This window comes from Coregonus lavaretus (assembly GCF_964263955.1).
Source record: "Coregonus lavaretus genome assembly, contig: HAP1_SCAFFOLD_390, whole genome shotgun sequence".
Lineage (NCBI taxonomy): Eukaryota > Metazoa > Chordata > Actinopteri > Salmoniformes > Salmonidae > Coregonus > Coregonus lavaretus.
Genome location: NW_028163054.1, coordinates 294,308 through 322,100, shown reverse-complemented (window position 1 = coordinate 322,100; position 27,793 = coordinate 294,308). Strand labels below are relative to the sequence as shown.

The 27,793-nt window shown below is 48.6% G+C and overlaps 1 pseudogene across 1 annotated transcript in view; it reads left to right on the top strand.

The window, feature by feature from the left end:
* Positions 1 to 23,333, top strand: part of LOC311118536 — a 33,657-nt pseudogene extending 10,324 nt beyond the window's left edge. Inside the window, exons 3-5 of the transcript in view lie at positions 19,688 to 20,108; positions 21,276 to 22,083; positions 23,244 to 23,333. The product of the transcript in view is annotated as an uncharacterized misc_RNA (transcript). The remainder of the gene's footprint in view (positions 1 to 19,687; positions 20,109 to 21,275; positions 22,084 to 23,243) is intronic.
* Positions 23,334 to 27,793: the final 4,460 nt, after the last annotated feature.

Below are 27,793 nucleotides of genomic sequence, written 5' to 3'. Positions count from 1 at the left end.
AACATGTATACAACCATCTTAAGGGCCGGGGGGGAAATCTTGTACATTTTAACTAATTTGCATGTATTTAAATGCTGTTCACACACCATTTCGGTCACAATTTCTTTGTCACTAATTTGGGAGTTGGTCTGTTGTCTGCTTGTCTTAAAAGGGAAATGATGATGACGATGATGTGGCCGGTGACACTTTTCTTCTTGAAAGTCCCAATATCTTGAAAACTTGGCTGCTGACATGCAAAACATTTTGGGACTGTGTCAATAATGTAGAATAAGACAGCTACAGGATAGAGAGGTCATCAACGCGTCCCAGTAACGAGGTCAGTACGACTGGCCATTTGATTTGCTCTCCACAGCTGGATCGTGACGTTCCCGGGACTGCTTCTTACACCCTATGAGACAGTAGAGGAGTTGGAATGTCCTGCCATGTGTGTTATGAGGTCTGGTGATCAGACAGCTGGTTGGATTGATCTCCCAGGGGACAGTAAGACACCGTAGGGCCAGGCCATAGACCTACGTAGGGCCAGGCCATAGACCTACGTGGGGCCAGGCCATAGACCTACGTGGGGCCAGGCCATAGACCTACATGGGGCCAGGCCATAGACCTACGTGGGGCCAGGCCATAGACCTACGTGGGGCCAGGCCATAGACCTACGTGGGGCCAGGCCATAGACCTACATGGGGCCAGGCCATAGACCTACGTGGGGCCAGGCCATAGACCTACGTGGGGCCAGGCCATAGACCTACGTGGGGCCGGCCATAGACCTACGTGGGGCCAGGCCATAGACCTACGTGGGGCCAGGCCATAGACCTACGTGGGGCCAGCCATGTTGCCTTAATCAGACAGTCCCTAGACATGGAACAGGCAGCCTTAAACCCCTATGGGGCACTACAAACAAGTTTGATCTTGTGTTGGAAAGATAATACGGTTGGCCACAACAATATTATTTAAATGTTGTTATTAGGCTATTTAAATGTATTATAGCCAGTAACCATGCATTTCTGTAGGCTATTATATAGCAGGCTCAGCTATTGACTGTTACCCTGTTAAAGGCTGCCTGAAGGAGTCATGTAGGAAGGACTCGTCACGTTTAGCCGTTCTCCTTCCGGCACGACACATAACGGGTCCTTAACGGGACCGCATCAAGAGGCAGAATAAGGGAAAGCTTTATTTATTCGGTTGGATTTTAACGACATTGACACGCACCATTGTAACCCACTGTTATAATAACAACGCTTAAAAAAAAAAGTTTTATCATTTTGAAAAGGTTTGTTCCCATTTTCTCTGAAGTTAACACTCTTGCTACGGCCGTCTGTCACGTTCGTTGAAGGACGGGACGGACCAAGGCGCAGCGTGATATGCATACATGTTTATTATACAGAATAAACACAACGACAAAACAAGAAACGAAACGTGACGTCCAAGGTACACAAACAACATACCTCACACGGAGCAAGATCCCACAACCCACTAGTGCCAATAGGCTGCCTAAATATGGTCCCCAATCAGAGACAACGAGCTACAGCTGCCTCTGATTGGGAACCACACCGGCCAACATAGATCCATACATACTAGATCGTAGCACATACACAACAAAGAATATACACACCCTGACTCAACATATAAGAGTCCCCTGAGTCCGGGCGTGACATCGTCAAAGTTTATCTTGCTGCCATAGGGTGAATTGACGGCCAAGAGGGATCCAACAGAACTGGATTTTATAAGTGTTTTCTACATATACCAGAATATTAGTTATATACCAACATGGCTAGCTAAGTTATAAAATATGATCTTACAGTGTTTTGGCTTTCAAAAGGCACTTCAGACAAACAGATTGTAATTTTGGTGCACATAGAATGCCACGAGTGCTTTCAAGTGCGTATTCCGCAGCAGGTTTTCTTCACAATAGACTCATCCTTGTAACTGTGGATCAAACATAGCAATCATGAACTTTGATCATGTAAATGACATGAGTTTTCACATTTGAAAATGTGAAGTGCACATTTGGACTCATGGGTGTGTGGCTTGCTTTTATGACATCAAAGCGAATATTTATTATAATCCTCAATGTCTTTCAAAATACATCGAGTCCTCTTCATTTACAGCATTTCCTTCACTCAGACAAAACATTTGCAAAAGTTGACCAATCAGCAGGCTGGATGAGGGCAACTTGTTGTCACTTATGGTGCTCAAGTTCAGAACAGCTGTCAATCAAAACCCGTACAGAGCTGTGAAGGACAGAGCCTGAACTCTGACATCATGTACAGCATGTTACTGTACAGCCACTATGTTCAAATTTAGGCGTTTATCAATGACAAAATCAGCCATTTTCAACTGGTATTAGGGATGACAGCAAGGCTGCTTCGGACCTCAAATCAAACAAATTGCTGAAACACCAGATCCCAGTGTGGCTTTTTAACTTTGGGAAAAATACTTTGTGAAAGCGTTTTGGCACTCTCTGATTCTATCATAGACTGTTGTTTATTTATGTACTGAATAAATCTACCTCAGAAAACACCAGATGGGAAATACCCTCAGGACAACCATGTGACCATGGAGTGGGCATCCTCTGAGTCTGGAGAGGGAAGTCCCTATTCTGCCCCCTGCTACTAGTCAGAGAGTTAGCCGTTAACTCTTTACTTGTATACTGATATCAATCCTGATGGTTTTGGACTTTTCCAAGTATGGAAGAAGTGTGTCAGTTGTTTACATTTAACAGTGAGGGACCAAGGGACATCTTTAACAACTCTTCTGATAGTCACACACTGTGTTTCCTTTCCCTGGTTTCTGTCTGTCGATCGTTACATTACTGCCCCTATGTGACAACGTGTGCACAGCAGCAACCCACGTGAGATTGTGAGAGTGTGTGTGTGTGCCAAGCCTCCACTGGTGCTGTTGAATTCCTCACAGGGCCTTTAGTAACCCCCTCCCTTCCACTGGTGTAGGTGCTGTTGAATTCCTCACAGGGCCTTTAGTAACCCCCTCCCCTCCACTGGTGTAGGTGCTGTTGAATTCCTCACAGGGCCTTTAGTAACCCCCTCCCCTCCACTGGTGTAGGTGCTGTTGAATTCCTCACAGGGCCTTTAGTAACCCCCTCCCCTCCACTGGTGTAGGTGCTGTTGAATTCCTCACAGGGCCTTTAGTAACCCCCTCCCCTCCACTGGTGTAGGTGCTGTTGAATTTCATATGATGCACTTTCAGGAACTGTTTCAGGAATAGTTTCAGGAACAAGCCTCACAGGCAGATCAATGTCTGCCAATTAGGATTTGAGCGCTAAATGTAATTCCCTTCCACAAAAGCCAGAATTGAATGAGATTCAGAATAGATCCCAAAATGCTAAAAGCAGTCTGGTGGTCTTTGAAGATGGACTCGCCCCAGAGCCTTTGTTATGGTTTTGGTTTTGTTCATGAAACGGAGGAGCGGCGTCAGCGTTGTAAAATATATAACACATTCTGCTGTTCTATTGGGCGTGCCATGATATCCGGGGGGGGGAGTGTTCTTTGTTTGCAGTAAGTTTGGTTGTTGTTGTAATATCCCAAACGTACGTGGAAGTTTCTCCAATTGAGGATTCTGGTTTTAAATTGTATTTTTCCGCTGTTTGTTTTGTCTTTTACACTGCCACCCTCGTGGAACTTAGACAAGTAGAGGATCTATTCTGGAGTGGAGGACAAACTTGTCTTTTTGATTTTGACAGAAAAAAATTTGTTGCTGACACTTCTAGAGGCTGAAAGACGACTTTCACTTCCTCTAATGTTCGTGTACTGTGGAATATGTGGTCAGTTAGCTGCTAGCCAGTCTCTGAGGAGGGAGATTAGCTGCTAGCCCATCTCTGAGGAGGGAGATTAGCTGCTAGCCAGTCTCTGAGGAGGGAGATTAGCTGCTAGCCCATCTCTGAGGGAGATTAGCTGCTAGCCAGTCTCTGAGGAGGGAGATTAGCTGCTAGCCAGTCTCTGAGGAGGGAGATTAGCTGCTAGCCAGTCTCTGAGGAGGGAGATTAGCTGCTAGCCCATCTCTGAGGAGGGAGATTAGCTGCTAGCCAGTCTCTGAGGAGGGAGATTAGCTGCTAGCCAGTCTCTGAGGAGGGAGATTAGCTGCTAGCCCATCTCTGAGGAGGGAGATTAGCTGGTAGCCCATCTCTGAGGAGGGAGATTAGCTGCTAGCCCATCTCTGAGGAGGGAGATTAGCTGCTAGCCAGTCTCTGAGGAGGGAGATTAGCTGCTAGCCAGTCTCTGAGGAGGGAGATTAGCTGCTAGCCCATCTCTGAGGAGGGAGATTAGCTGCTAGCCAGTCTCTGAGGAGGGAGATTAGCTGCTAGCCCATCTCTGAGGAGGGAGATTAGCTGCTAGCCCATCTCTGAGGAGGGAGATTAGCTGCTAGCCCATCTCTGAGGGAGATTAGCTGCTAGCCCATCTCTGAGGGAGATTAGCTGCTAGCCCATCTCTGAGGGAGATTAGCTGCTAGCCCATCTCTGAGGGAGATTAGCTGGTAGCCAGTCTCTGAGGAGGGAGATTAGCTGCTAGCCAGTCTCTGAGGAGGGAGATTAGCTGCTAGCCCATCTCTGAGGAGGGAGATTAGCTGCTAGCCCATCTCTGAGGAGGGAGATTAGCTGCTAGCCCATCTCTGAGGAGGGAGATTAGCTGCTAGCCCATCTCTGAGGAGGGAGATTAGCTGCTAGCCCATCTCTGAGGAGGGAGATTAGCTGCTAGCCAGTCTCTGAGGAGGGAGATTAGCTGCTAGCCAGTCTCTGAGGAGGGAGATTAGCTGCTAGCCCATCTCTGAGGAGGGAGATTAGCTGCTAGCCAGTCTCTGAGGAGGGAGATTAGCTGCTAGCCAGTCTCTGAGGAGGGAGATTAGCTGCTAGCCCATCTCTGAGGAGGGAGATTAGCTGCTAGCCCATCTCTGAGGGAGATTAGCTGCTAGCCCATCTCTGAGGAGGGAGATTAGCTGCTAGCCCATCTCTGAGGAGGGAGATTAGCTGCTAGCCCATCTCTGAGGAGGGAGATTAGCTCTGCAGTTCCTCAAACATTTGTTTTTATGAGATTCTCTGCATTGTGTTCTCCGCTGAAGGGCCTCCCTCAACCAATGGAAAGCTGTCTTTAACATTCTGAACAGACACTCTTTCTCAAGCCCTCCTGTCTTTTACACTGCCACCCTCGTGGAACTTAGACAAGTAGAGGATCTATTCTGGAGTGGAGGACAAACTTGTCTTTTCGATTTTGACAGAAAAAAATTTGTTGCTGACACTTCTAGAGGCTGAAAGACGACTTTCACTTCCTCTAATGTTCGTGTACTGTGGAATATGTGGTCAGTTAGCTGCTAGCCAGTCTCTGAGGAGGGAGATTAGCTGCTAGCCCATCTCTGAGGAGGGAGATTAGCTGCTAGCCCATCTCTGAGGGAGATTAGCTGCTAGCCCATCTCTGAGGAGGGAGATTAGCTGCTAGCCAGTCTCTGAGGAGGGAGATTAGCTGCTAGCCAGTCTCTGAGGAGGGAGATTAGCTGCTAGCCCATCTCTGAGGAGGGAGATTAGCTGCTAGCCCATCTCTGAGGAGGGAGATTAGCTGCTAGCCCATCTCTGAGGAGGGAGATTAGCTGCTAGCCCATCTCTGAGGGAGATTAGCTGCTAGCCCATCTCTGAGGAGGGAGATTAGCTGCTAGCCCATCTCTGAGGAGGGAGATTAGCTGCTAGCCCATCTCTGAGGAGGGAGATTAGCTGCTAGCCCATCTCTGAGGGAGATTAGCTGCTAGCCCATCTCTGAGGAGGGAGATTAGCTGCTAGCCCATCTCTGAGGAGGGAGATTAGCTGCTAGCCAGTCTCTGAGGAGGGAGATTAGCTCTGCAGTTCCTCAAACATTTGTTTTTATGAGAAAATGTAAATGTAAAAAATCCTCTGCATTCCTGTTCTCCGCTGAAGGGCCTCCCTCAACCAATGGAAAGCTGTCTTTAACATTCTGAACAGACACTCTTTCTCAACCCCTCCTGTTACACTATAGACAGACAGAACCCTTTCTTTAGTAACCCCCCCCCCTCCACACAGGACCTTTAGTAACCCCCCCCCCTCCACACAGGACCTTTAGTAACCCCCCCCCCCCCCCACAGGACCTTTAGTACCCCCCCCCCCCCCCCCCCACAGGACCTTTAGTAACCCCCCCACAGGACCTTTAGTACCCCCCCCCCCCCCACAGGACCTTTAGTAACCCCCCCACAGGACCTTTAGTACCCCCCCCCCCACAGGACCTTTAGTAACCCCCCCACAGGACCTTTAGTACCCCCCCCCCCCCCCCACAGGACCTTTAGTAACCCCCCCACAGGACCTTTAGTACCCCCCCCCCACAGGACCTTTAGTAACCCCCCCACAGGACCTTTAGTACCCCCCCCCCCACAGGACCTTTAGTACCCCCCCCCCACAGGACCTTTAGTAACCCCCCCACAGGACCTTTAGTAACCCCCCCACAGGACCTTTAATACCCCCCCCCCCACAGGACCTTTAGTAACCCCCCCCCCCCCCCCCCCCACAGGACCTTTAGTACCCCCCCCCCCCCACCCCCCCCCCCACAGGACCTTTAGTAACCCCCCCACAGGACCTTTAGTACCCCCCCCCCACAGGACCTTTAGTAACCCCCCCCCCCCCTCCCCCCCCACAGGACCTTTAGTAACCCCCCCCCCCACCCCCCCCCCACAGGACCTTTAGTAACCCCCCCCACAGGACCTTTAGTACCCCCCCCCCCCCCCCACAGGACCTTTAGTAACCCCCCCACAGGACCTTTAGTACCCCCCCCCCACAGGACCTTTAGTACCCCCCCCCCCCCCCCCACAGGACCTTTAGTAACCCCCCCACAGGACCTTTAGTACCCCCCCCCACAGGACCTTTAGTAACCCCCCCACAGGACCTTTAGTACCCCCCCCCCACAGGACCTTTAGTACCCCCCCCCCACAGGACCTTTAGTACCCCCCCCCCCCCCACCCCCCCCCCACAGGACCTTTAGTACCCCCCCCCCCACAGGACCTTTAGTAACCCCCCCCACAGGACCTTTAGTAACCCCCCCACAGGACCTTTAGTACCCCCCCCCCACAGGACCTTTAGTACCCCCCCCCCCACAGGACCTTTAGTACCCCCCCCCCACAGGACCTTTAGTAACCCCCCCACAGGACCTTTAGTAACCCCCCCACAGGACCTTTAGTACCCCCCCCCCCCACAGGACCTTTAGTAACCCCCCCCCCCACCCCCCCCCCCACAGGACCTTTAGTAACCCCCCCCACAGGACCTTTAGTACCCCCCCCCCCCCCCCACAGGACCTTTAGTAACCCCCCCACAGGACCTTTAGTACCCCCCCCCCCACAGGACCTTTAGTACCCCCCCCCCCCCCCCCCACAGGACCTTTAGTAACCCCCCCACAGGACCTTTAGTACCCCCCCCCACAGGACCTTTAGTAACCCCCCCACAGAACCTTTAGTACCCCCCCCCCACAGGACCTTTAGTACCCCCCCCCCACAGGACCTTTAGTACCCCCCCCCCCCACCCCCTCCCCCCACAGGACCTTTAGTAACCCCCCCACAGGACCTTTAGTACCCCCCCCCCACAGGACCTTTAGTAACCCCCCCACAGGACCTTTAGTACCCCCCCCCCCACAGGACCTTTAGTACCCCCCCCCACAGGACCTTTAGTAACCCCCCCCACAGGACCTTTAGTAACCCCCCCACAGGACCTTTAGTACCCCCCCCCACAGGACCTTTAGTACCCCCCCCCCCCCCCCCACAGGACCTTTAGTAACCCCCCCCACAGGACCTTTAGTAACCCCCCCCCCACAGGACCTTTAGTAACCCCCCCCCCACAGGACCTTTAGTAACCCCCCCACAGGACCTTTAGTAACCCCCCCCACAGGACCTTTAGTAACCCCCCCACAGGACCTTTAGTACCCCCCCCCCACAGGACCTTTAGTACCCCCCCCCCCACAGGACCTTTAGTACCCCCCCCCCACAGGACCTTTAGTAACCCCCCCCCCACAGGACCTTTAGTAACCCCCCCCCCACAGGACCTTTAGTAACCCCCCCACAGGACCTTTAGTAACCCCCCCCACAGGACCTTTAGTAACCCCCCCACAGGACCTTTAGTACCCCCCCCCCACAGGACCTTTAGTACCCCCCCCCCCCACAGGACCTTTAGTACCCCCCCCCCACAGGACCTTTAGTAACCCCCCCACAGGACCTTTAGTAACCCCCCCACAGGACCTTTAGTACCCCCCCCCCCCACAGGACCTTTAGTAACCCCCCCCCCCCCCCCCCCCCCCCCACAGGACCTTTAGTAACCCCCCCCCCCCACGGGACCTTTAGTAACCCCCCCCCACAGGACCTTTAGTACCCCCCCCCCCCCCCCCCCACAGGACCTTTAGTAACCCCCCCACAGGACCTTTAGTATCCCCCCCCCCACAGGACCTTTAGTAACCCCCCCCCCCCCCCCACAGGACCTTTAGTACCCCCCCTCCCCCCCCCACAGGACCTTTAGTAACCCCCCCACAGGACCTTTAGTACCCCCCCCCCACAGGACCTTTAGTAACCCCCCCACAGGACCTTTAGTACCCCCCCCCCCCCACAGGACCTTTAGTAACCCCCCCACAGGACCTTTAGTACCCCCCCCCCCACAGGACCTTTAGTACCCCCCCCCTCACAGGACCTTTAGTAACCCCCCCACAGGACCTTTAGTAACCCCCCCACAGGACCTTTAGTACCCCCCCCCCACAGGACCTTTAGTACCCCCCCCCCCCCACAGGACCTTTAGTACCCCCCCCCACAGGACCTTTAGTAACCCCCCCCCACAGGACCTTTAGTACCCCCCCCCCACAGGACCTCAACGTGATCAAGACAAAGGAGATGATTGTGGACTACAGGAAAAAGAGGACCGAGCACGCCCCCCATTCTCATCGACGGGGCTGTAGTGGAGCAGGTTGAGAGCTTCAAGTTCCTTGGTGTCCACATCACCAACAAACTATCATGGTCCAAACACACCAAGACAGTTGTGAAGAGGACACGACAAAGCCTATTCACCCTCAGGAGACTGAAAAGATTTGGCATGGGTCCTCAGATCCTCAAAAAGTTCTACAGCTGTACCATCGAGAGAAACCTGACTGGGTGCGTCACTGCCTGGTATGGCATCTGTTCGGCCTCCGACCGCAAGGCACTAAAGAGGGTAGTGTGTACGGCCCAGTACATCACTGGGGCCAAGCTTCCTGCCATCCAGGACCTCTATACCAGGCGGTGTCAGAGGAAGGCCCTCAAAATTGTCAAAGACTCCAGCCACCCTAGTCATAGACTGTTCTCTCTGCTACCGCACGGCAAGCGGTACCGGAGCTCCAAGTCTAGGTCCAAAAGGCTTCTTAACAGCTTCTACCCCCAAGCCATAAGACTCCTGAACCGGTGAAATGAAGAACGCAATCTGCTTTATCTCTTAACGTATTGCACAAGTTTACTGCAGGTATTTACTTAAAAAGTAGCTTAAAATATTCAAATGTATTGAAAAACGTCAAATAAATAATTTCAATGGTATTGCCGTTATTGAAAAACCATTCCGTGGCTATTTCCAAATACCCCGGTATGAGGTATACCGCCCAAGCCTAATTTCTAATACCTTTTAAGACTTTTTCTTGTAGATGTCTTTTAAGACCCTTTTTCCATCCGTTTGAACAGCCTTTACAGTTTGATCAATGCCTTCATTTCTCAAAAATATAGACTCTTAGCTTTCATTTGACAGCCAATTTGACATGCTCCTATGAACTTCACGTTGATGCTCATGAGTCCTTTTACATGGAAATTATCTGAAACGTTTACCTATCCCAAATGCCTTTTTGGAAACGATTGATCAAATTATGATATGTAAAAAGATGAGTTGTGTAAATGACTTTCTAAAAATGGTTAAAACAGATACAACTGGTGGTTCTGTCTTCATGCTGTCTCTTTCCCTTCTAGTGCCAGCTCTTCTGAATGAGCCCACTGTGTGGACTCTTGTCTTCCAGTACAACTGTGTGTGGGAGAGGGAGGAAGAGGAAGAGGAAGAGGGAGAGAGAGAGAGCAGCACAGCTGTGCACAAATGATCTGTTGAAGGCTTCAGATTTCCGCCCACTCCTCTTTCACCTCCCTCCCTCCCTCCCTCCCTTCCTCTCCTCCCTCCCACTCCTCACTCTTCTCCCTCCCTCCCTCCCTCCCTCCCTCCCTCCCTCCCTCCCTCCCTCCCTCTTCTCCCTCCCTCCCCCTCTCTCTCTCCTCACTCTTCTCCCTCTCCTCCCTCCCTCTCCTCCTCTCCCTGCCACTCCTCACTCTTCTCCCTCCCTCCCTCCCTCCCTCCCTCCCTCCCTCCCTCCCTCCCTCCCTCCCTCCCTCCCTCCCTCCCACTCCTCACTCTTCTCCCTCCCTCCCTCCCTCCCTCCCTCTTCTCCCTCCCTCCCCCTCTCTCTCTCCTCACTCTTCTCCCTCCCTCCCTCCCCCCTCCTCCCTCCCTCCCTCCCCCTCCCTCCTCCCTCCCCCCTCCTCCCCCTCCTCCTCCCTCCCTCCCCCCTCCCTCCTTCCCTCCTCCCTCCCCCCTCCTCCCTCCCTCCTCCTCCCTCCCCCTCTCTCTCTCCTCCACTTCTCTCTCTCCTTTCTGAATGTATCTGCAGTCTTTGTGTTGTCATTCTACAGAGCAGGAGGAGCAGGATCCCAGACCTTCACACTAACTAGCCTTATGTCAAGACCACTTAGTAGTGTGTTGATCATTTCATTCAATCGGTGTATTTCATAGTTCTGTAAAGTTTATCCTAATCTAAAATGTATCCATATAAACTCCCAGATTAATCCTGCAGCATTTGTCTTGGCAGTTTGTATGCATAAACAGCTGTGAGGTATTCATGCATAATGCTGAAGATGACAGAGGAACCTCCCTCCTCTCAGCCCTTACCTACATAAGGGACGCAGACGGCGAAACCAGACGTCCTCCACAAGGGTCATCAGACACACTAGCTAGGGTTCCATCCAATTGGCAACAGATTTTCATGAATATTCTAGAATCTGCACAAAGTGTGTGCTGACATAGTGCACACAATGTACTTTTTCTCTTCAGTTTTCATGTACCCAATAAAAAGTTCAATATGTTTCCATCGCATTTTCAACTCTAACGATAGTTTTGTCACCAAAAACTGTTGCGTTAAATAGCAAATGTGCCTCCTCTGGTCTTGGCACGTGCGTTCTAGCCAACAGCGTGCAGATTCATGAGATTATGGATAAGAGCAAGAATATTTTTATTTATCGATCATCATGTCACCAGAATAGGACCCTCTATATTTATTGGATAGGAGCATCAAGCTCATCACCGTGCCCTTTCACCAGCCTGTGAAGTTCATTATAATATATATACCACGCACCATTTAATCACTTGACTCCAAATATACTTCGATATGGTTCTGATATTTGAGCATAAAGGCGTTTCCAGCACCATTTCCCGCATAACAAAAAGATCCCACCATGTCCAATGATCTAATTATCTATCAGCATGTATAAAATTACACCGAAACGTCCTGTTTCCATCACAGCTGTCGTGATTTTTTAACAGATAAAAAGAAATCCAATACAACTTCTTTCCCAAATAAATGGTTTAATCTTTTTATTTCCATGAGAGAAATGTGAACTCTATGTTGACCTTGATGTTTAAAGGGGCAACTACATAATTATTTAACTGAGCAATAGATTAACCAATGGAAGTTTAAAAGATAATTGACAAAATGGTAATAATTAAAACAAACTAAATCAAACCCAGTTCAGAAACTTTTTGTGTGAACTTTGGAGACGGCAGCCCTGGGGAAGTCCTTTGTCCAAAGCTTGTTGAATGCATACACTGAAACAATCAGAAAACAAAACAAAATTAGGATGCTTAAAACATTTTATTTTGGCATAAAAGGTAGAAATTGAGTTATGCCTAATATGGCAATTCATATTATTTTTCCAAAATTTATTTGTTACACCAAAAAAATGCTAGGTTAAAAAGAACCCCATTTGGGTCATTTCGACAACCCAGCTCTGGGTCAATATTGGCCAAACACAACATTGGGTTAATTCAACCCAGGGGGTTTGGGTTTTGCTTCTAACCCAGCACATTGGGTTGGGGGATTGACCCAGCAGCTGGGTAATTTATGTAGTCCTTAGCTTATTTTCAGTGTCATCCTAATTTCAATGTTGCTTATATTTTTGCTGGGTTAAAACCAATCCCTACCATCCCAGCCCCTCCCTTTCCTTTCCTATAAATTCCTTTTAACAACATTTTCAAAATACCCAAATCTTTCAAGATGTACCTGGCAATACCCGGCTACTACTCAAGCTTGGTGTGTCCACAGTCCTATGTATTCATGTGTGTCCCGAGGACCTCCCCTCGTGTATAAAAAACGTGGTGTTTACAGAATACTCACTGCTTTTATGTTCTTTAACTTCACCATACCTGGGGGTGATGCAACCGGTCAGGATGCTCTCGATGGTGCAGCTGTAGAACTTTTTGAGGATCTGGGGACCCATGCCAAATCTTTTCAGTCTCCTTAGGGGGAAAAGGTGTTGTCGTGCCCTCTTCACGACTGTCTTGGTGTGTTTGGACCATGATAGTTTGTTGGTGATGTGGACACCAAGGAACTTGAAGCCCTCGACCCGCTCCACTACAGCCCCGTCGATGTTAATGGGGGCCTGTTCGGCTTTCCTTTTCCTGTAGTCCACGATCAGCTCCTTTGTCTTGGTCACGTTGAGGGAGAGGTTGTTATCCTGGCACCACATGGCCATGTCTCTGACCTCCTCCCTATAGGCTGTCTCATCATTGTCGGTGATCAGGCCTACCACTGTTGTGTCATCTGCAAACTTAATGATGGTGTTGGAGTCGTGCCTGGCCATGCAGTCATGGGTGAACAGGGAGTACAGGAGGGGACTGAGCACGCACCCCTGAGGGGCCCCCGTGTTGAGGATCAGTGTGGCTGATGTGTTGTTACCTACCCTTACCACCTGGGGGCGGCCCGTCAGGAAGTCCAGGATCCAGTTGCAGAGGGAGGTGTTTAGTCCCAGGGTCCTTAGCTTAGTGATGAGCTTCATGGGCACTATGGTGTTGAACGCTGAGCTGTAATCAATGAATAGCATTCTCACGTAGGTGTTCCTTTTGTTCAGGTGGGAAAGGGCAGTGTGGAGTGCGATTGAGATTGAGTCATCTGTGGATCTGTTCGGGTGATATGCGAATTGGAGTGGGTCTAGGGTATCCGGGATGATGCCATGACCAGCCTTTCAAAGCTGGCAGACGTGAGTAAGACATTTAAGTGTGTTAACCCTCGCAAGGCTGCTGGCCCAGACAGCATCCCTAGCCGCGTCCTCAGAGCATGCGCAGCCAAGCTGGCTGGAGTGTTTACGGACATATTCAATCTCTCCCTATCCCAGTCTGCTGTCCCCACTTGCTTCAAGATGTACACCATTGTTCCTGTACCCAAGAAAGCAAAGGTAACTGAACTAAATGACTATCGCCCCATAGCACTCACCTCTGTCATCATGAAGTGCTTTGAGAGGCTAATTAAGGATCATATCACCTCTACCTTATCTGACACCCTAGACCCACCCTAGACCCACTTCAATTTGCATATCGCCCCAATAGATCCACAGATGATGCAATCGCCATCGCACTGCACACTGCCCTATCCCATCTGGACAAGAGGAATACCTATGTAAGAATGCTGTTCATTGACTTTAGCTCAGCATTCAACACCATAGTACCCTCCAAGCTCATCATTAAGCTCGAGGCCCTGGGTCTGAACCCCGGCCCTGTGCAACTGGGTCCTGGACTTCCTGACGGGCCGCCCCCAGGTGGTGAAGGTAGGAAACAACACCTCCACTTCGCTGATCCTCAACACTGGGGCCCCACAAGGGTGCGTGCTCAGCCCCCTCCTGTACTCCCTGTTCACCCATGACTGCGTGGCCAAGCACGCCTCCAACTCAATCATCAAGTTTGCAGACGACACAACAGTAGTAGGCCTGATTACCAACAATGATGACACAGCCTACAGGGAGGAGGTGAGGGCCCTGGCGGAGTGGTGCCAGGAAAATAACCTCTCCCTCAACGACAACAAAACGAAGGAGCTGATCGTGGACTTCAGGAGACAGCAGAGGGTGCACCCCCCCATCCACATCGACGGAATCAAGTTCTTCGGCGTACACATCACTGACAATCTGAAATTGTCCACCCACACAGACAGTGTGGTGAAGAAGGCGCAACAGTGCCTCTTCAACCTCAGGAGGCTGAACATTTTTGGCTTGGCCCCTAAGACCCTCACAAACTTTTACAGATGCACCATTGAGAGCATCCTGTCGGGCTGTATCACCGCCTGGTACGGCAACTGCACCGCCCGGAACCGCAGGGCTCTCCAGAGGGTGGTGCGGTCTGCCCAATGCATCACCAGAGGCAAACTACCCGCCCTCCAGGACACCTACAGCACCCGATGTCACAGGAAGGCCAAAAAGATAATCAAGGACATCAACCACCCGAGCCACGGCCTGTTCACCCCGCGATCATCCAGAAGGCGAGGTCAGTACAGGTGCATCAAAGCTGGGATCGAGAGACCGAAAACAGCTTCTATCTCAAGGCCATCAGACTGTTAAATAGCCATCACTAGCCGGCTACCACCCGGTTACATCTCAAGGCCATCAGACTGTTAAATAGCCATCACTAGCCGGCCTCCACCCGGTTACTCAACCCTGCACCTTAGAGGTGGCTGCCCTATATACATAGACATGGAATCACATGGAATCACTGGCCACTTTAATAATGGAACACTAGTCACTTTAATAAAGTTTACAAACTGCTTTACTCATTTCATATGTATATACTCGATTCTACTGTATTTTATTCAATGCCATTCCGACATTGCTCGTCCTAATATTTATATATTTCTTAATTCCATTATTTTACTTTTAGATTTGTGTATTGTTGTGAATTGTTAGATATTACTGCACTGTTGGAGCTAGGAACACAAGCATTTCGCTACACCCGCAATAACATCTGCTAAATATGTGTATGTGACCAATACAATTTGATTTGATTTGGAATTATATGCAGACATTGTGATGCAATTCAAGATCAATAAATGGATTCAAGATGAATAAATGTTGTTGACACATTAAACCAATACAAATGAAATGCAGTACTTTAACTGATGCATTACAAATGATTTCCATTTGATTTGATTGATTCCATTGCCATTCATGGTGCAGTAGACACGTTTTACCTTTAATGACCAGTAGATGGCAGTATTGACCTGATATGAGAAGCTGTCACCCTTAGCAGGTCAGTGTGGTATTGACCTGATATGAGAAGCTGTCACCCTTAGCAGGTCAGTGCAGTATTGACCTGATATGAGAAGCTGTCACCCTCAGCAGGTCAGTGCAGTATTGACCTGATATGAGAAGCTGTCACCCTCAGCAGGTCAGTGTGGTATTGACCTGATATGAGAAGCTGTCACCCTCAGCAGGTCAGTGCAGTATTGACCTGATATGAGAAGCTGTCACCCTCAGCAGGTCAGTGTGGTATTGACCTGATATGAGAAGCTGTTACCCTCAGCAGGTCAGTGCAGTATTGACCTGATATGAGAAGCTGTCACCCTCAGCAGGTCAGTGCAGTATTGACCTGATATGAGAAGCTGTCACCCTCAGCAGGTCAGTGCAGTATTGACCTGATATGAGAAGCTGTCACCCTCAGCAGGTCAGTGCAGTATTGACCTGATATGAGAAGCTGTCACCCTTAGCTGGTCAGTGTGGTATTGACCTGATATGAGAAGCTGTCACCCTCAGCAGGTCAGTGTGGTATTGACCTGATATGAGAAGCTGTTACCCTCAGCAGGTCAGTGCAGTATTGACCTGATATGAGAAGCTGTCACCCTCAGCAGGTCAGTGTAATTCACCATTGTAACCAGGAACACGTTTTAATGAATAAAACAGAAAGAAATCTAGAGACCAATGAGAATAAGCGTCCAAGGTTAGTCCAGCAGCTGACCACGCTGTTAATATAGTAAGAAAATATGTATATATATATATATAGAAAATACCACAACAGAGAAAATTGACACTTGGCACAGTGTTATAGGACACCTTCAGTGTTATAGGACACCTTCAGTTAAACAATCAGATAAGCAGTAAAGAACGTCTCTTTTTTTGCCACATTAATTCACTTCGATTTCACGTAAATAGCGTCCGAGAATAGCCGACGTTGCGGTGGGTTACAAACTGGGTCAGGGAGAGGTTGAAAATGGCAGTGAAGACACTTGCCAGTTGGTCCGCTCATGCTCTAAGTACACGTCCTGGTAATCCGTCTGGCCCCGTGGCTTTGTGGATGTTGACCTGTTTAAAGGTCTTACTCACATCGTCTACGAGAGCGTGATCACACAGTCATCTGGAACAGCTGGTGCTCTCATGCATGCTTCAGTGTTGTGTTTTATTATTATAATTTATTTTCTGTGAGTCAAATTTTTTTTTTCCTTTTCTTTTAGGGGGTAGTTCAGCTTTAATACTGTAGATAGATTGTAGCTTGCATCAATGTAACTGTCTGCATCATTTCCAATCCCCTATATATTATTATGTAAATATATATTATTTAAAATATATTTTCCTTTATTTTCCCCTCCCCTAATTGGAGTAAACTAATGGACTTAGGCTTCTACTTCCAGCTTATACACACTATATACATTTTACAGACACAATGTATTTTATAATAGCTCTCTTTTGTTTGTTTTTAATCCCATCCTTCAGCTACCATCAACCCCTCCCATCTATCTCTGAAGACCATCCAGTTTGATATATCTTGCATTATATTTTTTACTGTGCTGTTTCACAACAGTTTTGAACCTATATACATTTTATGGACACAGTATGTTTCACATTAGTTATCTTGTTGTTTTTAGTCCCACCCTTCAGCTCCACTCAACCCCTCCCATCTACAGTGGCTTGCGAAAGTATTCACCACCCTTGGCATTTTTCTATTTTGTTGCCTTACAACCTGGAATTAAAATGGATTTTGGGGGGGTTATCTTTGGTCTCTTTGTTGCCTCTGATTAATGCCCTCCTTCCCTGGTCCGTGAGTTTTGGTGGGCGGCCCTCTCTTGGCAGGTTTGTTGTGGTGCCATATTCTTTAAATTTTTTGATAATGGATTTAATGGTGCTCCGTGGGATGTCCAAAGTTTCTGATTTTTTTTATAACCCAACCCTGATCTGTACTTCTCCACAACTTTGTCCCTGACCTGTTTGGAGAGCTCCTTGGTCTTCATGGTGCCGCTTGCTTGGTGGTGCCCCTTGCTTAGTGGTGTTGCAGACTCTGGGGACTTTCAGAACAGGTGTATATATACTGAGATCATGTGACAGATCATGTGGCACTTAGACTGCACACAGGTGGACTTTATTTAACTAATTATGTGACTTCTGAAGGTAATTGGATGCACCAGATCTTATTTAGGGGCTTCATAGCAAAGGGGGTGAATACATATGCACGCACCACTTTTCCATTATTTATATTTTTGCATTTTTTGAAACAAGTTATTTTTTTAATTTAACTTCATCAATTCAGACTATTTTGTGTATGTCCATTACATGAAATCCACATAAAATCAATTTAAATTACAGTTTGTAATGCAACAAAATAGGAAAAACGCCAAGGGGGATGAATATGTTTTGCAAGGCACTGTATCTCTTAACACCATCAATCTTTCTTTTCTATTTGACATATTCAACTGATGTTTCACAAAAGTTCTGAACCTTTCTATTCTCATAGTTTCTTACAGATTGTAAGTTAAAGATAAACATTTTGCTAAAAGTATTATTATATTATTGATCGATTGACTATGACTTTTCAAATCACCCAGCAGTGCTATCTGCAGGGTTAGCTTCAGGTAAATGTTGGGATTCTTCTTCCATTCCTGGACCTGTGACCAAAAACAACTTGCTTAACGATGGGGAGAAGGTGTGCTTAACGATGGGGAGAAGGTGTGCTTAACGATGGGGAGAAGGTGTGCTTAACGATGGGGAGAAGGTGTGCTTAACGATGGGGAGAAGGTGTGCTTAACGATGGGTAGCAGGTGTGCTTAACGATGGGGAGTAGGTGTGCTTAACGATGGGGACCAGGTGTGCTTAACGATGGGGAGCAGGTGTGCTTAACGATGGGGAGCAGGTGTGCTTAACGATGGGGAGCAGGTGTGCTTAACGATGGGGAGCAGGTGTGCTTAACGATGGGGAGCAGGTGTGCTTAACGATGGGGAGCAGGTGTGCTTAACGATGGGGAGAAGGTGTGCTTAACGATGGGTAGCAGGTGTGCTTAACGATGGGGAGTAGGTGTGCTTAACGATGGGGACCAGGTGTGCTTAACGATGGGGAGCAGGTGTGCTTAACGATGGGGAGAAGGTGTGCTTAACGATGGGTAGCAGGTGTGCTTAACGATGGGGAGTAGGTGTGCTTAACGATGGGGACCAGGTGTGCTTAACGATGGGGAGCAGGTGTGCTTAACGATGGGGAGAAGGTGTGCTTAACGATGGGGAGAAGGTGTGCTTAACGATGGGGAGAAGGTGTGCTTAACGATGGGGAGCAGGTGTGCTTAACGATGGGGAGAAGGTGTGCTTAACGATGGGGAGCAGGTGTGCTTAACGATGGGGAGCAGGTGTGCTTAACGATGGGGAGCAGGTGGGCTTAACGATGGGGAGAAGGTGTGCTTAACGATGGGGAGAAGGTGTGCTTAACGATGGGGAGAAGGTGTGCTTAACGATGGGGAGCAGGTGTGCTTAACGATGGGGAGCAGGTGTGCTTAACGATGGGGAGCAGGTGTGCTTAATGTGGGTTGCCAGAACCGGTTGTTAGTAGACCGGTAATGTTGAGTGCCGGAGGGAGGGAGCAGGAGTGACACTGATGTTATGGAAGATGGCTGGTTTTCAATAATCTGTTGTTGGATTTCCCACCGTCTTTATTTTCAACTACCATTTGCACAAAGACAGCCTCCTGTTCATCTGTAAATAGACGTGTTCTACCATCACGTGGTGGTCGTCTTTCAGTTCTACAATAACAAAATAGCCTACAGTACAGTAAACACTACAGTAACACAGTATACAAGATAAACCATTTTACAAAGTAGTATCGCTCCCAGTTTCCTCCATCCAGTAATACATGAAACATTGACTTTGTTTCCCCTTACAGTATGTATTGGAATCTACAGTCTTTACTGAGCTTTACGTTGTACTGTCAAGTAGTAAAAGTAGTAGACAGGTCCAACGTCTGCAGTACATGCCTATTGTCATTTTGGAACATCCGATTGATGGATGCTACGGTGAAGCGGCTCAGAATGGGCTGCACTCCCAGCCTCTGTCAAGGTCAAACCGTGGTTGACCACATGGGCTGCACTCTCTGCCCAGCCTCTGTCAAGGTCAAACCGTGGTTGACCACATGGGCTGCACTCTCTGCCCCTGTCAAGGTCAAACCGTGGTTGACCACATGGTCTGCACTCTCTGCCCAGCCTCTGTCAAGGTCAAACCGTGGTTGACCACATGGTCCACCACAGTCTCCTTGTTTTATTTTACAACCATAACACAGAGCAATCAACATATACATACTGTACATATAAAAAACTAAACAAAGACGGAGACAGATACACAATCCCCCTTAATGGCTAATCTAATCTCCCTCTTGACAGGTAGCTCAGGAACACCCGCATCATCAGCTGGCTGCTCCACCTGCAAGAGGCTCCAGCAGCACCGGTGGCCAGGGTACCTGAGGACAGAGTTACCCAGGCTACAGAGCACCCTGGCTGGGGAGGAGGGGAGGACAGCCTGCCTGACCAACGGAGCATGTCTTGGGATGAACAGGCAGAACGGTTACAGTGACGTCATAAAGATGAGCCTGAGACTGCCTGTCCAACCAGCTGGCTCATGTGTCTCAGTCAGCCAGCAGCTCTCTCCTCTGGAGACATACAGCTCAGAAGCATACAAACCATCCCTAAGTTACCAAAACAACCACTTAATTTCCTCCTTTCCCACTCCTCTGCTCCTCTACTCCTCTCCTCCTCTCCTCCTCTCACACCCCTCCTTTCCTCTCCTTATCTCACAGGAAGAGAAGTGTTGTGTCACTAAGTGTTCATCATCCAGCCCTCAGGCCAGTTCCCCCAGCCCTCAGGCCAGTTCCCCCAGCCCTCAGGCCAGTTCCTCCAGCCCTCAGGCCAGTTCCCCCAGCCCTCAGGCCAGTTCCCCCAGCCCTCAGGCCAGTTCCCCCGGCCCTCAGGCCAGTTCCCCCAGCCCTCAGGCCAGTTCCCCCAGCCCTCAGGCCAGTTCCCCCAGCCCTCAGGCCAGTTCCCCCAGCCCTCAGGCCAGTTCCCCCAGCCCTCAGGCCAGTTCCCCCAGCCCTCAGGCCAGTTCCCCCATCCCTCAGGCCAGTTCCCCCAGCCCTCAGGCCAGTTCCCCCAGCCCTCAGGCCAGTTCCCCCAGCCTTCAGGCCAGTTCCCCCAGCCCTCAGGCCAGTTCCCCCAGCCCTCAGGCCAGTTCCCCCAGCCATCAGGCCAGTTCCCCCAGCCCTCAGGCCAGTTCCCCCAGACCCAGACCCAGGTCCCCTAACCCCAGACCCAGGACCCCTAACCCCAGACCCAGACCCAGGTCCCCTAACCCCAGACCCAGGTCCCCTAACCCCAGACCCAGACCCAGGTCCCCTAACCCCAGACCCAGGTCCCCTAACCCCAGACCCAGGTCCCCTAACCCCAGACCCAGACCCAGGTCCCCTAACCCCAGACCCAGACCCAGGTCCCCTAACCCCAGACCCAGGTCCCCTAACCCCAGACCCAGACCCAGGTCCCCTAACCCCAGACCCAGGTCCCCTAACCCCAGACCCAGGTCCCCTAACCCCAGACCCAGGTCCCCTAACCCCAGACCCAGGGCCCCTAACCCCAGACCCAGGTCCCCTAACCCCAGACCCAGGTCCCCTAACCCCAGACCCAGGTCCCCTAACCCCAGACCCAGGTCCCCTAACCCCAGACCCAGGCCCAGGTCCCCTAACCCCAGACCCAGGTCCCCTAACCCCAGACCCAGGTCCCCTAACCCCAGACCCAGGTCCCCTAACCCCAGACCCAGGTCCCCTAACCCCAGACCCAGGTCCCCTAACCCCAGACCCAGGTCCCCTAACCCCAGGTCCCCTAACCCCAGGTCCCCTAACCCCAGACCCAGGTCCCCTAACCCCAGGTCCCCTAACCCCAGACCCAGGTCCCCTAACCCCAGACCCAGGTCCCCTAACCCCAGACCCAGGTCCTCTAACCCCAGACCCAGGTCCCCTAACCCCAGACCCAGACCCAGGTCCTCTAACCCTAACTCCAGGACCTGTCCCTCTGGCTCCACTGGCTCCAGGTCCCCCCAGTCCCCCCAGCCTACTTGCCCCTCTAGGTCCCCTCCTTCAGGGGACACTCCTTTCAGCTCCTCCTTTAGCTTCATCCAGCAGTCACTGAGCCTTGATTCACTGAGCTCCAGTCACAGGACAGATACAGACACTCCCCTGGCCTAAACCCAAAACCACTGGATCAGTACTCACCTAGGTTGTTAAGAACTGGATCCGTCCCATCCCACTCAGAACCACTGGAGAGGCCTGGGTCTGTCCCACCCTGCCAATCAAGATCTGGGTCAGCCTCCAGCTCCAACCAATCACGATTAGGATTCTTGGGGCTTTCGGTTTCAAAACAGTCAACTACTGAGTACTGTCTAGTCAGAGCCACGCTCTGTCCCGCTCAGCCAATCAGACAGAGGACGGGAGAGGGCGGGATCAGGGCTGGGGTCAAAGTTACCTTCCTCTGTGACCTCTGACCTGGCGGAGGTGGAGCCTGACTGTGACTCCTCCTCTCTGGACACAAAAGCCGCCTCCTCCCTGTCAGTAGGGGAGGACTCTGACGCTGCCTCCTCCTCCTCCCTCACCTCGGGGTACGAGAGTTCCACGCCCACTACTGCCACTCCCGGCCCCGCCCATGACCGTTCCCAGGACCAGGGCTGGGACCAGGGGGTGAAGAAGTACGAGGGCGTCCTGCAAGACTGCCTGCATAACAACCGTACTAATACTAAGGTATGGCTTGCACCATAGAACCGTACTAATACTAAGGTATGGCTTGCACCATAGAACCGTACTAATACTAAGGTGTGGCTTGCACCATAGAACCGTACTAATACTAAGGTATGGCTTGCACCATAGAACCGTACTAATACTAAGGTATGGCTTGCACCATAGAACCGTACTAATACTAAGGTATGGCTTGCACCATAGAACCGTACTAATACTAAGGTATGGCTTGCACCATAGACTTGTTTTATACATATGGGGTCATTTAGGGTGTTTTCACATATAGTCCTCTTTAAAAGAACCTCACTCAGTCCTCTAAAGTGAACTCTGGGGTAAAAAAAAAAGCTAAAGAACTCAGTCCCCTTTGTATTCACACTGCCCTTGCCTTTGGATGAGGACTCAGTTCCCTTTGTATTCACACTGCCCTTGCCTTTGGATGAGGACTCAGTCCCCTTTGTATTCACACTGCCCTTGCCTTTGGATGAGGACTCAGTTCACTTCACCTATTTTGCGGTCCGAATACCCTTTGCATTCACATTGCTATGTTTAGAAAGGAACCAATATCTTTTTCCAACATTCACTAAATGCACTCTGGGTTTTTACAAAGTGCAGGACAAGCCATTCCATCAGAATGTGTTATTAACGGCTAGACATACCTACTTACATTTAGGAAGCTAATAGATTGCATTTAGTTAACAGATGAGACATAATATTTGTAATTAAAAGACACCAATAATATTTACATGTTAATATTAACAGAAGAAATAGCAGAAGAATAACTGCAGATTATATAATGCTGTAATTGAAAATCGTACACCCATAGTAGGCTACTGCCCCTTTAAGACCTAGAATTGACTTTGTACCCTGTGTTGTGATTCTAACCAAATATTTTGTCGAAAAATGAGTTCACAGAAATTGTCTGAAAGGGACCAAGTATGAAAACACCCTTAGAAGAGCTCCATTATGTTTTAATTGTTAAATTCTGCACTCAGTAATGTCCAGTATCATGATGACCTGATATTATATATATATATATATATATATATATATATATATATATATATATATATATATAGATACATATATACACATATTTCTGTCTGTGGCAGATGTCCACTGCTTAAACTACTGTGTTTTGTCATGTTGTCTCTCTGTTCCTGTCTCAGATTCGGTCCATGATGCTGAAGCTACAGAGACTACAGCAGAAGGCCATCCTGGAGGATGAGGATGAGGATGAAGATTGGAATAAACACTAAGACATGTTATGTAGTCTTTAGTGACTGTGAAGAATCTACAACTCTTCGGTGTCATCAGACTTCCACAGAATGTCTTGCTCTGCAGGAATTTCTTTCTCCAAATGAGGAGAAAGTTGTTTTAGTTGTTCTGTTTGTTGCTTCCAGTGACACTGTGGAGTAGAATAAATTAGTTGTTTTTTGTGGTCAACGCCTTAGAAATAAAGAAACTGTCTACTCGGTCTCCCAAACAAACTAACCATGTCTTTGCCTGCTCATCCTTGAGGATCAGAACTTTCAAACCCTCAAATGGTTCAGGACCGGGTTGTGTGTGTGTGTGTGTGTGTGTGTGTGTGTGTGTGTGTGTGTGTGTGTGTGTGTGTGTCTGTGTGTGTGTGTGTGTGTGTGTGTGTGTGTGTGTGTGTGTGTGTGTGTCTGTGTGTGTGTGTGTGTGTGTGTGTGTGTGTGTGTGTGTGTGTCTGTGTGTGTGTGTGTGTGTGTGTGTGTGTGTGTGTGTGTGTGTGTCTGTGTGTGTGTGTGTGTGTGTGTGTGTGTGTGTGTGTGTGCGTGTGGAGCTGATGATGGGCAGTATTTATGTTACATGTCTTTGAAATACGCATTCAAATTACTTTGGAGTATTTTGTCATTTGTATTTCACAGTCCAGTGTATTTAGTAACAAAATAATTTAGAGAGCTGTATTTTGTATTTTGAAAATACCAAATATTTTTCAACAGTCCTGAAAGAAAATGATTTAGGGCCTATTTCTTCTACAATAAGTTGAAATTGAAAAATAGTTTGGTGTTCGCACATGTATTTGTTTGATTTACTACACAGGATATTTGACTGAAAAAGTAGATTTATTTTGTTTTTTTTACCTACTTGAAATGCCTTTTCTGTTGACCACAGTATTTTGTATTTTCTTTTTTGTCATTTTAGCAGACGCTCTTATCCAGAGCGACTTACAGGGGCAATTAGGGTTAAGTGCCTTGCTCAAGGACACATCGACAAATTTTTCACCTAGTTGGCTCGGGGATTAGAACCAGCGACCTTTCGGTTACTGGAACAACGCTCTTAACCACTAAGCTACCTGCCGCCCCACATTCATATTTTATAGCAAGATACATTTTGATGGTCATTTTTACATTGCCATTTGCATTTAGGTCATTTCGCATCCATTTACATTTTAGTCATTTAGCAGACGCTCTTATCCAGAGCAACTTACAGTTAGTGAGTGCATACATTATTATAAAAAAATGTCATACTGGCCCCCCGTGGGAATCGAACCCACAACCCTGGCATTGCAAGCGCCATGCTCTACCAACTGAGCTACACAGGACCTATTTCCAGAGCGACTTACAGTCAGTGCTTTCAACTAAAGTAGATAAACAACCACAACAGTCATAGTCATGGAAAGTACGTGGCAGGTGGCTTAGTGGTTAGGAGCGTTGTGCCAGTAACCGAAAGGTCGCTGGTTCTAATCCCCGAGCCGACTAGGTGAAAAATCTGTCGATGTGCCCTTGAGCAAGGTACTTAACCCTAATTGCTCCTGTAAGTCGCTCTGGATAAGAGCGTCTGCTAAATGACTGAAATGTACAGTGCATTCGTAAGTATTCAGACCCCTTGACTTTTTCCACATTTTGTTACATTGCAGTCTTATTCGTAAATTGATTAAATTGTTTTTTTCCCCCTCATCAATTTACACGCAATACCCCATAATGACAAATCAAAAACAGTTTTTTTTTTAGATTTCTTTGCTAATTTATATATATATAAAAAAACTGAAATATCACATTAACATAAGTATTCAGACCCTTTACTCAGTACTTTGTTGAAGCACCTTTGGCAGCAATTGCAGCCTCGAGTCTTCTTGGGTATGATGCTACAAGCTTGGCACACCTGTATTTGGGGAGTTTCTCCCATTCTTCTCTGCAGATCCTCTCAAGCTCTGTCAGGTTGGATGGGGTGCATTGCTGCACAGCTATTTTCAGGTCTCTCCAGAGATGTTCGATCAGGTTCAAGTCCGGGCTCTGGCTGGGCTACTCAAGGACATTCAGAGACTTGTCCCGAAGCCACTCCTGCGTTGTCTTGACTGTGTGCTTAGGGTTGTTCTGAGAGTCTTTAAGTCCAAGCGGGAGTTTGCCAAAAGGCACCTAAAGACTCTCAGACCATGAGAAACAAGGTTCTCTGGTCTGATGAAACCAAGATTGAACTCTTTAGCCTGAATGCCAAGCGTCACGTCTGGAGGAAACCTGGCACCATCCCAACAGTGATGCATGGTGGTGGCAGCATCATGCTGTGGGGATGTTTTTCAGCAGCAGGGACTGGGAGACTAGTCAGGATTGAGGCAAAGATGAACAGAGCAAAGTACAGAGAGATCCTTGATGAAGAGCTCCAGAGCACTCAGGACCTCAGACTGGGGTGAAGGTTCACCTTCCAACTGGACAACGACCCTAAGTACACAGCCAAGACAACGCAGAAGTGGATTCGGGACAAGTCTCTGAATGTCCTTGAGTTGCCCTGCCAGAGCCCGGACTTGAACCCAATAATGTAATCCATTTTAGAATAAGGCTGTAACCTAAGAAAATGTGGAAAAAGTCAAGGGGTCTGAATACGTTCCCAAGGCACTGTACCACAATAAAGTCTGCAAAACCACTACAATGAATACTGTATTATTTGACCAAAGTATACTGTAGTATTTAACCATAGTATACTGTAGTATTTAACCATAGTATACTGTAGTATTTAACCATAGTATACTGTAGTATTTAACCATAGTATACTGTAGTATTTAACCATAGTATACTGTAGTATTTTTTCATGTGGGCTGATCGAATGCAACTTCTTGTCTGACATCAGGCTATATAGAGAGATATATCTCCTCCTGAATGTTGATGTATCAGACAGACTGCAAGCTGTCCTTCCTCCTGAATGTTGTTGTATCAGACAGACTGCAAGCTGTCCTTCCTCCTGAATGTTGTTGTCTCAGACAGACTGCAAGCTGTCCTTCCTCCTGAATGTTGATGTTGTCTCAGACAGACTGCAAGCTGTCCTTCCTCCTGAATGTTGATGTATCAGACAGACTGCAAGCTGTCCTTCCTCCTGAATGTTGATGTATCAGACAGACTGCAAGCTGTCCTTCCTCCTGAATGTTGATGTATCAGACAGACTGCAAGCTGTCCTTCCTCCTGAATGTTGATGTATCAGACAGACTACAAGCTGTCCTTCCTCCTGAATGTTGTTGTATCAGACAGACTGCAAGCTGTCCTTCCTCCTGAATGTTGATGTATCAGACAGACTACAAGCTGTCCTTCCTCCTGAATGTTGATGTATCAGACAGACTGCAAGCTGTCCTTCCTCCTGAATGTTGATGTTGTCTCAGACAGACTGCAAGCTGTCCTTCCTCCTGAATGTTGATGTATCAGACAGACTACAAGCTGTCCTTCCTCCTGAATGTTGATGTATCAGACAGACTACAAGCTGTCCTTCCTCCTGAATGTTGTTGTTGTCTCAGACAGACTACAAGCTGTCCTTCCTCCTGAATGTTGATGTATCAGACAGACTACAAGCTGTCCTTCCTCCTGAATGTTGATGTATCAGACAGACTGCAAGCTGTCCTTCCTCCTGAATGTTGATGTTGTATCAGACAGACTGCAAGCTGTCCTTCCTCCTGAATGTTGATGTTGTATCAGACAGACTACAAGCTGTCCTTCCTCCTGAATGTTGATGTTGTATCAGACAGACTGCAAGCTGTCCTTCCTCCTGAATGTTGATGTATCAGACAGACTGCAAGCTGTCCTTCCTCCTGAATGTTGATGTATCAGACAGACTACAAGCTGTCCTTCCTCCTGAATGTTGATGTATCAGACAGACTGCAAGCTGTCCTTCCTCCTGAATGTTGTTGTTGTATCAGACAGACTGCAAGCTGTCCTTCCTCCTGAATGTTGATGTTGTATCAGACAGACTACAAGCTGTCCTTCCTCCTGAATGTTGATGTATCAGACAGACTGCAAGCTGTCCTTCCTCCTGAATGTTGATGTTGTATCAGACAGACTGCAAGCTGTCCTTCCTCCTGAATGTTGATGTTGTATCAGACAGACTACAAGCTGTCCTTCCTCCTGAATGTTGATGTTGTATCAGACAGACTGCAAGCTGTCCTTCCTCCTGAATGTTGATGTATCAGACAGACTACAAGCTGTCCTTCCTCCTGAATGTTGATGAATCAGACAGACTGCAAGCTGTCCTTCCTCCTGAATGTTGATGTATCAGACAGACTGCAAGCTGTCCTTCCTCCTGAATGTTGATGTATCAGACAGACTGCAAGCTGTCCTTCCTCCTGAATGTTGATGTATCAGACAGACTGCAAGCTGTCCTTCCTCCTGAATGTTGATGTATCAGACAGACTGCAAGCTGTCCTTCCTCCTGAATGTTGATGTATCAGACAGACTGCAAGCTGTCCTTCCTCCTGAATGTTGATGTATCAGAC